At 53.3% G+C, this 14,355-nt stretch overlaps 2 long non-coding RNA genes across 3 annotated transcripts; one reads left to right on the top strand and one right to left on the bottom strand.

Moving 5' to 3' along the window:
• Positions 1-748: 748 nt before the first annotated feature.
• Positions 749-13,864, bottom strand: LOC136161638 (uncharacterized). Of its 2 annotated transcripts, XR_010661748.1 has the most exons (4): positions 13,767-13,864; positions 6,836-7,030; positions 1,198-1,344; positions 749-882 (listed from the first exon to the last, which is right to left on the bottom strand). It is a non-coding gene; the product is annotated as an uncharacterized lncRNA (long non-coding RNA). The 2 variants fall into 2 exon arrangements; XR_010661747.1 differs by having other exon boundaries at positions 759-1,344.
• LOC136161639 (uncharacterized) lies at positions 1,229-3,691 on the top strand. The gene is made up of 3 exons (XR_010661749.1): positions 1,229-1,359; positions 2,848-3,076; positions 3,263-3,691. It is a non-coding gene; the product is annotated as an uncharacterized lncRNA (long non-coding RNA).
• Positions 13,865-14,355: the final 491 nt, after the last annotated feature.

Here is a 14,355-nt window from a genome sequence, read left to right as displayed (position 1 = left end):
CCCCCCCGGGGTAGGGCCTGTTCCACCGAGGAGCAGGGCGACATCCAAGGCTGGGCAATGTCATGTCGGTCCGGGGGGCCAGACTGGACGTTCTGGGCCGGTGCTGGCCCTCGGAGGGGTAGGAATGCCTATAATGGAGCGAGGCTTCGGGCCACCGCCAGTGAGAGCTGGACACCCGGGGGCGGGGCTTCGCCAGACTCGGGGGCGGGGCCTCGCCAGACTCGGGGGCGGGGCCACACCGCTCGGGCCGCGCGCCGAGTCGGACTTCCGGGGTGGGGGCAGGGAGAGACTCGCTGGGCGGGAAGGCCAAGGTGAAAGGGGTGGTCCGGCACCTGGCGGCAGTTACGCGTCAGTGTCCTGAGAAGCTCGGGTGCAGCTGGCTTCGAGAGGCTTGGACGGGGCTGGGGGGGCGGGGCGGGGGGCAGGCCCTTAAATGGGCAGGTCTTCGGTGTGCTTGGACCCTGCATCCGACGGCGGTTCAGATACGGACTTCCGGGTGCTCTGCAGTGAGGCCCACCGGCGGTAGCTCATCCGCCGTTCCATGGAGGGCGTCCCTTTGCCCCACATCCCCATGTAGTTTAAGTAGCTCAGGATTCCTGGGGGAGTGGGGGTGCTAGATGGCCCCCTAGGCCCCGGCGCCTCCCTGTAGGCTGACCTCCCGTGGGGTCCACCCCAATCCGGTCCGAGGCCCTGCCTGCTACGCTCGCCCCGGGCCCCACCCCCTGCCCCGCCGAGACCCCGCCCTCACCGGCCCACAGCATCAAGGCGCCGGCACCCCAGCTCAGGTAGGTGGTCACCAGGTAGGATACGTGTGGCCTTGGTTGGAGCATCTCGCAGTTGGCTATAAAGAGCGTCAGGCTGAGGAGAATCAGGAGCCCTGCACTGAGATGGGGCCAGAGATGGACACGAGGCTGGACAGGGACCCAGAGACCCCAGAAAGAGAAGCGAGCCAGAGACATCCTCTCCCACCCTGCATGACAAGCGTGCCCGCGTGCGCGCGGACACACACACGCACGACAGAAAGATACCAGGAGCGGGGAAACAGGAAGAGTGAGGGATATAGCAGTTAGAACTGAGAAACCTACAGCAAGAGCCGTGGGGGTGGGGGGTACAGCTCAAGAGACATTCAAAGAGACCCAGCAGGACAGAAATTCTGGGATACCCCTCCCCGAAGCCTTTTCCCAGGGCAACACTTACCAGTGAAGGAGCTGAGGGTACTGAAGACGAGGTCAGTCTTATTAAGACGGCGGAGCGCTGGCCGGAAGGAGAAGCCCATGGCCACGAGGAGGACTAGAGACAGGATCATGGCCAGGATCATGAAGCCCATGCTCATGTGGATGAGAACTGGGGGAAACGGAGGTAATGCCCCAGATTCACCCCTAGATACTCTCCAAAGTCACCCTCCAAAGTCTTCCCCAACAGACACCCCTGAAGTTTAGCTACAGACATCCTCAATATCGCCCCCAATGCCTTCACCAAAGTCACCTCCTAGAAACTCCAAGATGATTCCCACTTTCACAAAGTCCATAAAGTCATAAAGTCAACCCAAAATCATCCCTACTTTCTTTAAAAAGTGTGAATCACTGTGTTGTACACCTGATATTTATATAATGTTGTAAATAAACTATACCTCAATTTTAAAACAAGTTATCCCCACTTGTACCCTCAAAGTTGTCCCAAATCACCCCCTCTTACCCCAAAGTCAACCCCAGTCACCCTCATAATCAACTCCACACACACCTCTAAGGTCACCCCACAGATGATCCCTGAGTCACCCCCACCCACATCCTCAAGTTCAGCCCACAGAATCATCTCTAGTATTTTATCCCCACAGACACCCCCAAAGTTACTCTGCTTGTACTCCCAAAAGATTTCCCACAGCAGATCACATTTATACCCTTAATACCAATCCTACACCCCCAGTAGCACCCTCGAAGTTACCCAGGACAACTCAGCCACTTTCATCATCTGTAAAGTCACCCTACTTCTCTCCCACTCATATCCCGAGATTCCCTAATGACCCCATTCACTCCCCTAGGCCTCCCCAGATATACCAAGGTCACCCCCACTCACACCCTAGAGCCCCTCACAGACATTCTCCTAATAACCCCCCAGACGTCCCCCAGAGCACACACACAGATATACACACAAGAAAACTTCCAAAAACTCTAAAAAAGTACCTAAAAGACATAATCACACACTCAGTTTGAAATTGATCTTTATCCAGTTTTCATTTCAGCATGACAAGAGTTTCAGCTCCTTCTGAGAATTACATATCTTCCTTTTAGCCCTTTCCTACGTTAACTACTTTTGAACAGTACAAGACTGTTTCATCCAAATGAGCTAAAACTCCATCTGCTTTGTTACTGGCAAACCACATGCATATACAAAATAGAAGTAGTGCTCTGGGGATCAATCACATAATCCTGGTTGACAACATACTCTGCCCTCTGGGATCACAGAAGTAGTCATGTGACTCAGGCTGACTCAATCACGGTGCCCCAGTGACTTAAGGCAGTGGTGATTGGCTCAAACATGGGCACATGAACCGAGGCCAACCAATCAAACTCTTCCCTGGGACTTTTTCTAACTGAAACTATCAGGTGCCAGCTCTTTCTTCTCTAATCAAGAGAATTATGAGCTTGGAGCTGCCTGAGACTTGGATCCAGCCTCATGGAATCCAGCCAACCACAGAATGATATCGTCCTAACCACAACAAAATGGTTCAGGGAGAAGTGAGAAATCTCAGGGTAGTAAATCTGGTCCCATCGGAGCTAATCCTGAGACCCTCATGTGAGGGCCACTTCTGTGGACAACTTACTTTCTTTTCTCCATGGTTGTTTACAGGAAAAACAAAATGGGACCCCAGAAGCTGCGGACAGCCCCTCTGCCGCTATACAGCACAGCTTGCCTGAGGGCCCAACACACAGGAAGCCTTCAAGGAGAGATGGCAAGAGACACCTTTTGAGCACCCGGCTCCAGCAGTACCTGAACCCAAACAATTTGTGCCTGTGGACTTTTCTGTAACTTGAAACGAGCTTGAGTTTGAGAGGAATAAGAGAAGGAGACATCCCAAGTAAGTAAGATTAATACTACACAATGTTCTCAAAGTTTTATGAGCACTTATTTGCGATTTGAAATGAAGGTAGGTGGGGCAAAATCCTTATGATAATAAGAAACCTGGATGAAACACTTACTGTAATATGCGCCAGGTGCTATTCTAATTCTTTTGTGTGTTTTAACTCACGTATTCCTCAAACAGCCCACAGATAGGTACCAATATCACTGGCATTATAGAAATGAGGAAGCCAAGCCACACAAGGGTAACGAAATATGCCCAAGATCACTCAGCCACCAAGGAGCTGCGCCAGGGTTCAAGCTCAGGTGCTCTGGCTCCAGGATCTGGGCTGACTCTGTGGTAACGCTCAAAAGCACTGGAAAAGCAGAGACCTGTAAGGAAGAAAAATGTTTCTGGGCTTCCCTGGTGGCTCAGCAGTAAAGAATCCACCTGCCAAATGCAGGAGACACAGGTTCGATCCCTGGTCCGGGAAGACTTCCACATGCCTCAGGGCATCTAAGCCTGTGTACCACAACTACTGAGCCTGTACTCTCGAGTCCAGGAGCTGCAACTACGGAAGCCCACACGCCCTGGAGCCTGTGCTCTGCAACAAGAGGAGCCACCGCAGTGGGAAGCCCATGCACCGCAACTAGAGAAAAGCCCACACAGCAGTGAAGACCCAGCACAGCCAAAGACAAATTGTTATTTAAAAAAATTCCTGAAGGAGCTAGAAGCCTCTTGCTTTCTTTCTTAACTAAATAAATAAAATAAAATAAATAAAAAGAGCGGGAGAGGGAATGATGGTGTCTTTAGCCACCTAATCATGAAGCAGATTGGGGTTTGACCAAGTGTAGCACTCTTCTTCCCGAGCACAAGGCCACTCCTGTTGCCTCATAAGCTGCATACAACTCCAGGAAACTCCCTCCCAAGGCCTTCAGAGAATTTGCAGAGAGCCCCTCAAGAATCCTAAAGATTTCCCTGGCAACCAAGAACACCCAAAGAGGTTCCCCCAGAGGTGCTCTCCCTTGATAATCTCTAAGACCACCACCCCACAAGCGCCCCACTTCTGCCCCGTCTCCCACTGACCCGTGACTTGGTGCAGGTCAGCACACATGTGCTTCCTGCAGTTGGTCCAGAAGCCCACGTAGCCAGTGTAGGAGCCATACAGGTAGGCCATACGCCCGTCCAACACGCTGAGCAGCATCATGGTTGCCAGGACGATGAAGACAAGACACCAAGCTCGCAGGACGAACTTGCGGTCCTCTTCCCATGAAGAGACCGGTTCCACTGGGGAAGAACAGAGTTCCCGGGGCCTGGCTCAGCCTGCATCACTCTGTTATATCCTAGTTTCCACCTTTGAACACAACCGCATCCCCCCTGCCAGCCCGCCACCCTCACCTTGCCTGTTACCCTGTACTCAGCTCACCTCCACCCACAGCCATCTTCCATCCCCGCCCAAACCCCAATCCCAGCTGCATCCCCATCTCTGCTTCCTGTCCCATCCCAGCACCATCCACAACCCCATCCATCTCCAGGACGCTCACTGTCCTAAACCCCAAACACAACTCCATTCCCATTTCTGACCCTGACGGTGCAAGTCACCTCCCACCTACAACCCATCCTAAACCCAAATCTACTTGTTTAGTCTCCAACCTCATCTTCTGTTCCCTCTTTCCCCAAATCTCAGCTCCCAACATCATCCCCCTATCTTCATCCCTGTCTCAGATCCCAACCCAGGACACGGACAGCTGTGACATGGGCCCCAAAGGGTGCTCACAAGGCCAAGACCCACGATGTCCCAAAAGTGACCCCCAGGGCTTCCCTGCTGGTCCAGTGGTGAAGAATTTGCCTTGTGATGCAGGGGACACCCGTTGGATCCACGATCCGGGAACATCCCACATGCCTCAGAGCAGTTAAGCCCGTGCATCACAACCACCGGGCCTGTGCTCTAGAGCTAGGAGCTGCAACGGTGCAGTCCAAGTGCTGCAATTACCGAAGCCCATGCCCCGAGAGCCCGAGCTCCCCAGCAAAAGACGCCACTGCAGTGAGAAGCCTGCACACTGCAACTAGAGAGTAGCCCCCGCTTTCTGTAACTAGAGAGAGCCCTCGTGCAGCGATGAAGACCCCGCAGAGGCGAGAATAAGAGTGAACACGGGTGGTGCACCCAACAGTCACCAAGGGCTATGGGAAGATTCAGGGAAAGGTTAGGAGACACAAAGGCAGAGGAGAAGTAGAGAGAGCAAGAAGACACAGAACTTGAGAATAAAGGGATGAAACTGATTTGCAGAAGGTCCTGGGGGAGAGGGGAAGGGTGGGAACAGGCAGGGGGAAGGAATTAGAGATTCAGATCTCAGGCCCTCCAGAAACTGCAAGGATGGATCTCAGATGTGGCCCGTGACCCAGCACTGACTCTGCCATGTCTAGCCCTGACCCCACTCTGGTCCCTCGCTTATCACCTGACCCCACCCTGGCCCCTCTGCGATCCTGCTCTGCCTTCCTGACCAATCCCAATTCTCTACCCCTAACCCTGCCCTGTCCTGACACCTCACTGACCCAGCCATGACCCCTTTCTTGACCCAATCCTAACCCCACCCAGACCCTACCCTGAGTCCACCCTGACCCAGCCCGAGCCCCCACATCTCTCACATGGGGCTAGAGTAGAACATGAGTCCATGGCCACCATCCCAACCTCCTGGAACCCCTCCAACTGTCATGGAACGCCCCCCCCCCCCGGCCCCCAGCCCCAGCGCCAGGCCAGACTAAAGCTCTGAGGCCTGCCTAGGGACAGAGAGAGGCCACGACCGACAGGGGAGGGGACAGAGAGATTCAGACCCTGAGGGCCAGAGCCGGAGGCCCAGGAGGGACCAATGGGCTCCCAGGAGGACGTGGTGATGGTTGGCACAGGAGGATGAGGCCGCTGGCAGGGTGTTGAGTGCATCGGGCACCGGCCTTGGCCCACATCTCCACATGGCCCAGAGGTCCCATTCTGGTGAACAGAGTGCTCAGCCGGGTTCCCTCCCGGCTGCTCCCAGCAGCTCCCAAGGTGAGACCCAAAACCTTTTGTCCAGCACCTTCAGGTCCCGGCTCAGTAACCAAGACTCTCAGTCCTCCCACCAGACTCGCCGGGTCAGTATCCAAGAGCCCCTGCCTATTGTCCACAGTCGCCGGGTCAGCATCCAGGACTCCCAGTCCAGCACCCCGACTCGCCGGGTCAGTATCCAAGAGCCCCTGCCTATTGCCCACAGTCGCCGGGTCAGTATCCAAGACCCCCAGTCCAGCACCCCGACTCGCCGGGTCAGCATTCAGGACCCCCAGTCCAGCACCCCGACCCGCCGGGTCAGCATCCAGGACCCCCAGTCCAGCACCCCGACCCGCCGGGTCAGCATCCAGGACCCCCAGTCCAGCACCCCGACTCGCCGGGTCAGTATCCAAGAGCCCCTGCCTATTGCCCACAGTCGCCGGGTCAGTATCCAAGACCCCCAGTCCAGCACCCCGACTCGCCGGGTCAGCATCCAGGACCCCCAGTCCAGCACCCCGACTCGCCGGGTCAGCATCCAAGACCCTCTATTCATCAACAATCAGCGACTCAGTATTGAGGACACGACACCCATCATCGGCTCTCACCAGGCCAGCATACAAGACCCACCAACCGTCACCTACAGCCGCCAGCTCCACACCCGAGACGCGCCCCCAGTTTTCCAAAGTCGCTTCTTCAGCAACCAAAACCCCCTGCTAACTACTCGCACCCCTCTGACCAACATAAAATCAGTGACCTACCACAGCCAGCTTAGTGTCCGGAGTCCCCAGTTAAGTCTTCAAAGCTCCACTTCACCGGTGAGGGCCAGAGTCGATGTCCCCCTTTCAATTACTCACAGTCCTGAGGCCAGTATCAAAAGTGTCGAGTCAGTTGTCTGCACCTCCCAGGAGACCATCAGAGGCTCTCCGACCAGCTCCCAAATCAGTCAGTCCATCCTGGAAAACAACACTCAGAACTTACCATCAGCCTCCTTCGAGAACAGTGCTGGCAGGTGAGAGGCAGCGGTGCAGGGAGTAGGGTGGGTTTGGGGTCCAGAGTTCTAGGGGGTGGGCTATCAGACAAAAGTCAGGGACCAGGGAGGCATGGTCAGTATATGAAGTAGAGGTCAGACTTAGGGGTGGCAGGGATGAAGGCTGGCCCTGGGTAGGGCATGGCATAGAGCCTGGACTTGTGATTCCACCCAGCGATTGGAAGGGGCGGTGGCAGCTCCTGGAAGCTAGGAACTGGACAGGGAGCCTTGAGGCTGTTCCGGGGGTGAGCAGGTCCTAGAGGGGGGACCTGGGGGATACAGGGCATGGAGAATGGACACAGGGAAGAGAGAGTCTGAACGTCAGATTGGCCAGGATTCTGGCAGTTGGACCTGGAAGCCGGGGGGGGGCTCAGCTGGGCTGGCCGGCTGGACCCGATGCTGACCCTGGTGGTGGACCTCCCACTGCAGGTGTCTGGACAAGTATAGGCTCAGCCATTCTCAGCTGCCCATGGGCTGGTGGCTGCTGCATGAGGCCAAGAGGATCAGCCGCCAGCTGAACCTCCTGCTGAGCCTGGCCAGCATAGTCATCATTGGCCTCATCTCTCTGGGCCAGCCCTGGATCCACTTCCAGGTGCCCCTGGCACCCCCTGGGGACCCTGGCTTCCGGACCATCTCCATCGACACCATCTTGTTCGTCCGCTGCCCGGATGTGGCCTGCATGCACGAGTATGACCAGAATGCTTGTAAGGCCTGCCCTATGCTCACTATTCCTGGGGCCCCTCTTTTCTCTTTGTTCCTGGGACACCACCCCCCCGCCTTCCTGCCTCCCCTGGGTTGGTCCTCCCTCCCCTGGGTTAGTCCTCCCTGCCCTGGGTTGGTCCTCCCCCTCCCCATGGCAGGTCCTCCCTTTTCCCAAGAGGGTCCTCACTGCCTCAGAGCTATCCTCACTGTCCTTTGCTCATTCTCACCTACGTGATACCCATCCTCACAGCTCTCAGGACCTTAGCATCTTACTATCCCTGAGGAATCTGTCCATATGGCGTCAAGCTGGCTCCTCAGTGCCCACCCCGCCCGTCACTGCCCAAGAACCTGTCCTTACTGACCTGGAGGTGCATACTCAATGCGGAAGGCATCTGCCTCAACCTCCCTTCCCCGGAGCCCAGTTTCAGTTTTCTTATAACGTGGGGGGGGGTGGGGGTAGGACAAAGAATTCTCAAGGGAGAGGGCTTAACAATGCTCCTAGGCTCCCTGGAGAACTTCTCCCCACCATGTTCGGGGCCTGAGGGCCTGTCCCAGTGTTCCTGCTTCTCTTCCTTCCCCAGACTTGCTGGACCTTGCCTGGGCCTTCCTCCTGGTCGCCAGCGTGACCAACTTCATCCTCTGCATCATTCTAATAAACATCATCTTCTCCACCAACTCCAATGTGCCCTTGCTGGACTTCTCCAATGTCATCATCACTGCCCTCACAGGCACGGTGCTAAGACCCCCCCCCCCAGAGGAGCCAAGTCAGGAACGCCCAGTGCCCGTCCTGATACCCCAGCCCCTCCCCACCATGCTCCAGTCCCACCCCCATCCTCGCCCTGCACCCCCCACCCCAAGCCTGTCTCCCTCCACATCTCCACCCCATCCCAGGACAGAAGATCGGTTTCCAACCCAACTTCTCCAGCCCCGACACCAGCCTCCACGTCACCTTCCGCCTCCACCAGCACACCTCCAATTCATTCATATTGTCATGTGTGATGTCCGTTCCCATCCCCACGCCCTCTCCGACATTACCTTCTTTCCAGCCTCCAAACTATCCCCCTTACCGTCTCCAACCCCTTTACAAACCTCGACACCAAAGCTCCATGCCTAACCCTCCTCAAGACTCATGCCAAATTCCACCCACCCCTGTCCCCTGTGAGTCTCAACCTCCAACTCAAGCCCCATCCATCTCTGATCCCGTCTTCTTCATCCCCAATCTCAACCACCACCACACCCTGGTCACCTGTGACTCTAGCTCTCAGACTCAACCCGATGCATTCCCGACCCCATCTTCTCACCCGTCTCCAATCCATCCCCATTCCCAACCCCAGCCCACCCTTACCCCCTCCAAACCTCAGAGTCCATCCCTCAAATATCCACTGCCCCAATACTCAACCCTATGTTCAGTTTCAAGTCCATCCCAGATCCTGTCTCACCACCACCACCACCAGCTCTGATTTTGTTCAAGCTAGGTCATGTCTCTGAGCCACACTTTTCTCATCTGTAGCAAGGGGGTAACATTTCCTGCCACGTGGAGACAAAGGGAGGGCTGAATTAGAAAATGTCCGTACATGATGGTAGCTATTTAGCTTTGCACACAGCCTTGCATGAAAGTCCTCTCACTCTTTTCCAAATAACTCAAATAACTCAAAATCGATATTCTGATTAGAATAGTTTGGTTTTCCATTTGCGTGCCAAGTTACGCTTTTTTTCGAAAAGCAGTGTAGGGGTGGGGAGGGGAGGGGGGGAGGGTCGCTTTAATTTGGAAATGAAGGATATTATGTTCCTGTCTCCTGTAAAAATTGACCACAACAGTCTGTTGCATCAATAGAACATTTTTGGAGAGTGATAGTAAGGCCAACAAGAGAGAACACCCAGCTTCCTGTTTTCTTGTTAGTAAAAGGTATTCTATCCAGTTTGTCCAGTAACTCTTCCCTGATTGTTTAAGGGACAAAGTGTAGAAAACATCTCTGCTTTATGGCATCTAAAATAGGACATTTCTCCGAAGAAAAATCACATCGGGGACTTCCCCAGCTGTCCAGTGGTTAAGAATCCATGCTTTCAGTGCAGGAAAAATGGGTTCTGATCCCTCATTGGGGAACTGAGATCCCTTGTGCCACTTATTTTTTTTTTTTACCCATTCCACCTTTTAATTAGATGGAAAGCACTTATCTCCTATATTATTTTTTAAAACCATAAAAATTACCCTATTCTCCACTACAGGAGGGGAGGAAAAAGAGTCTTTTCCTTTTCACAAATTGTCTTTTTTTTAAAAGATTTATTTATTGTTGACCTTGGTGGGTCTTTGCTGCCGCACATGGGCTTTCTCTGGTTGCAGTGAGTGGGTGCTACTCTTCATTGACTGCACGGGCCTCTCCTGGCAGTAGCTTCTTAGCGAGGGCTCCAGGGCGAGCAGTCTTCAGTAGTTGAGGCACACGGGCTTAATTGCCCCACAGCATGTGGGATCTTCCTGGAGCAGGGATCGAACCCATGTCCCCTGGATTGGCAGGCGGATTCCTAACCACTGGGCCACCAGGGGAAGTTCACAAATTACATTCATGTCATTTCAAAATAAAATTAAAATATCCAGAATGACTAAGTTTCTTGTCCACTGCTTCAGAAGTCCAAAATTAAAGACCCAATAGAGCAACGCTAATCTCAGTTTTTGAGGACCCACTGTGTGCCAATCTCAATAACTCCTCGTGACGGCCCAAGGAGATGGGTCCTACGACTACTCCCATTTTACAGATGAGGGAAATGAGGCTCAGAGAGATGGGAGTGGCTGCCCTGAGGAGGGGGATACAGAAGCAAGACAAGAGCTCCAGTCTGCTAACTCCAAAGCCTGTGGTTTTAGACGTCACCATTGCCTGGTTAAAGAGCCAAGCCTTGCCCTTACCCACGTCCTCCACCATGATACTGTCAGGAGCCTGTTTTCCTGCCTGTGAGCAGAGGCTCATGAGGGTGAAAGCAACTGGGAAAATAAGGAGCAAGACCCTGGCAGCCACGCAGCTCTGGGCAGGGGTCCTGACACACGTGCCGCCTGGCCTCCTAACACCTGTGCTCACGCAGGGACCAGCATGATCCTGGGCATCCTGTTCTACCTGATGCAGGCCCGGGAATACCTGCAGGAAGGCATGACCTACAAACTGGGGTGCAGCTTCTATCTGGCGTGGACCGGAGTCTTCTTCTTTGTGATGATTGGTCAGGCCCAGGGCGGGGTTGGGGTTCGGGGCTTGGGCATGGGTTCCAGGATGCAGATGGGGACCGGGGTGGGATAGATTTGGGATGGGTGAGCTTATGGACAAGGAGGACTGGACTGAGGAGGGAGATGGGGTTAGGTTGTAGGGGCGGGGTTGGGGTTTGGATTTGGGAGTGGGTTGGGGACCACGTAGCTGAGTTTGGGTTTAGACCTGAGTCTGGGGGTGTGATAGGGAGCGTAGCTGGGCTTGGAAGAGCGACTGGCATCAGGCTTGGGCTGGTGAACTCTGTGCCTCACCCTCTCTGCTCTCTTTCTTCCCCCAGGTCTCTTTTCCTATTTGAACTACATAAATTTCTGGTCCCTCCTGGCAAACCAGGCCATCTGGACTTAAGAAGCGGGATGTCCCCCGCCTCCTCTGCTCACGCGGCTCCCTGCCGAGCAACCTGCCAGCCCTGCTCTCTAGCCCCCAACCCCCACCAGGAGTCTTGCCCTTTTTTCAGTCCCCTCTGAAATTCCTCCAACTCAGATTAATGATGTGTATTTTCAAATAATCTGTATTTCTCACCCAGAACGTTCGTTTAGGTCAGTACCTTGTAAGCGTTCCCTGGAAATGTCGTGCCTCCTCGGGGGCCCTCTGGGGGAGAGGGATGGGTGGGGGAGGGCCTTGGGGGAAAGAGGTGGGAGAGGTTCTTGGCATACAGATGGTGCTCAAGCAATGTCTGTTGAACAGTTGACTCTCTCCAAGCTATTTGGACTTCATTCTTCACACTTGTGACTCCCCCTAACAATTTGCTCTTCCTGGCACCCACATTTCACCTCTTGCCCTTACCCCTTACAGCTCCTGCCATCACCCCTTACTTCTCTCCACACAAGTCTATTCCTTTAACTTTAAAAAAAAAAAACTTATAGCATCCCATTCCTTTCCTATTTACTTATTTTAAAGGCTGTTACATGTAGCCAGTTTTTGCAGAGGGATTGGGGGATAAAGACAGTACAGTTGTCCCTCAGTACCTGCAGGGAATTGGTTCCAAGACTTCCTTGGATACCAAACTCTGGGGATTCTCAAGTCCCTTATATAAAATTGCAGAGTGGATTTCCCTGGTAACCCCATGGTCAAGAATCCGCCTGCCAATGCAGGGGACATGGGTTCAATCCCAGGTCCAGGAAGTTTCCACATGCCATGGGGCAACCAAGCCCGTGTACCACAATTACTGAGCCCGCACTCTAGAGCCCGAGAATCAGTTACTGAGTCTGCGCTCTAGAGCCCAAGCTCCACAACAAGAGAAGCCCCCACAATGAGAAGCCCCCGTATCACAACTAGAGAGCGGCCCCTGCTCACTGCATCTAGAGGAAGCCCACGCGCAGCAGTGAAGACCCAGCACAGCAACAGATGGGTTTTAAAATTGTAGGGTATTTGCATATAAACTATGCACATCCTCTTGTACATTTTAAATCATCTGCAGATTTACCTACAATATGTAATATAATGGAAATGCTATGGAAACAGTTGCTGAGGCACACACCAAATTTAAGTTTTGTTTTTTGGAACTTTCTGGAACTGTTTTTTTTTTCCCCAAATTTTTCCACCTGAGATTGGTTTAAATCATGTATATGGAATATGCGGACACAGAAAGCCAATTGTACCTTTTTAAAAAAAAATTTATTTATTTTAATTGGAGTCTAATTACTATACAATATTGTAGAGGTTTTTGCCATATATTGACATGAACCAGCCATGGGTGTACATGGCTGTTAGAGTTTAGTTTGTAGTGTGTGCTCATTAAGTGTTGTTACAGTAATTGTTCCCCTTGTCTAGTTAGAGTTTAGTCTGTAGTGTGTGCTCATTAAGTGTTGTTACAGTAATTGTTCCCCTTGTCTCCCATAAAAGGCTCTCCAGTGTATTCATTTTTAACAAAAAGTGAGCTGCAACTATGTGCCATGGGGTCTATTGCCAACTGGACACAAATCCTAGTCTTTAAGGAACTGACAACTTGGCAGGGAGGCAACCCCACCCCTACCCCGCAAAACCCAAAAAAATGCCCACAAGTAGATATGTTAAGAGAGAAGAGCTATGAAGGAAAAGAACAGAGGGTCAGGGAGACCAGGGTCTCCCTGAACAGAGGGTCAGGGAGTCTGGAAAGGACAGCATCTGTTATATAGAGTGTACAGGCATCGGCTCCATGCTAAGTGGACCTCTGAGCGGAAACAGGACTGAACAGAGACAGCCATGGGGATTGATTGGGGGGAAAGAGTTCCAGGCAGAGGAAACCACAGAAGCAAAGTTCCTGGGGTAGAAATGTCCTTGACAGGACCCAGGAAGACCAGCGAGGCCAATGTGCTGGTGTAGCCTGAGCAAGGACGAGAAAGGAAGGAAAGATAAGGGCTGAAAGGGAACAGAGACCAGGTCACTCTGGGCGGTGTGGGCCATAGTGAGGACTTTGCATTCCCGAGTGAGGCAGAACCAGTGAAGGAAACGTTATCACTTCTTTAACGTGCAGAATTTAGGTCTCTTCCCTTTACTTCAGACCACAGCCTCCTCTCCCAGGTGATCAGGGGAACCAGCTAAACAAAGCGTGTTCTATTCACACAAGGGAATACTTAGCTACAGCTTAAGGAATGAGGTCACTCCGTATACTGATGGAAAGAGACTAGTAAGGGAAAACGAGTTAAAAAAAAAAAAAAGCATCTTTACCCATAAGACGTGTGTGTGTGTGTGTGCGCGCGCGCGCGTGTCCATAAAATTAAAGTCCACACCAACCTGTTGACACTGTCGACTGTATGCACTAGGAGGATTGAAGTAGAGGTTTCATTTCATATGTTTAAAAAAAAAAACTTTTCCAATCATGTCAGTTGCAAGGCACTCCTCAAATCGCCAACCATACCAAGAATCCAAGTTCCCAGGCGAGCCCGGGCCTCCAGGCCCCTCCTCCCTCGACCCAGGCGGGAGGCCAGCCTTCCAGCCTCTGCTCCGCCCCGCCTACCTCTCACTGCGCAGGCTCGGCCTCTAACGCGCCACGCAGACGTTTTCCCGGAACGCCCCCTTGTCAATCTCCGCGCTGGCCCCACCTCCCACCTGCGGCTAGGACTGAGTAGGCCCCGCCCCCGCAGCCCCCGCAGCCACCACGCTCACCGCTGCCGCGCTGGCGATCCCAGCGGCTTCGCCTTCCGGCCCCGCCCACATTCGGGGAGGGGGTCCTTCTCCCCCATGGCCCGCCTCTCGTGCTGTTCACAGAATTGCCTAACTCTAATGCAGGATAACGGGCCCCAATATTTGCTTGCTCCCATTTTCTCCGCCTCCCTCACCTCATCTCCTGTTAGGAAGATTCTTATTCTTATTTACCTATTTC

This window comes from Muntiacus reevesi, chromosome 2, assembly GCF_963930625.1.
Source record: "Muntiacus reevesi chromosome 2, mMunRee1.1, whole genome shotgun sequence".
Lineage (NCBI taxonomy): Eukaryota > Metazoa > Chordata > Mammalia > Artiodactyla > Cervidae > Muntiacus > Muntiacus reevesi.
Note: the sequence above shows the minus strand (reverse complement) of the source record. Positions and strands in the feature narration are given on the sequence as shown.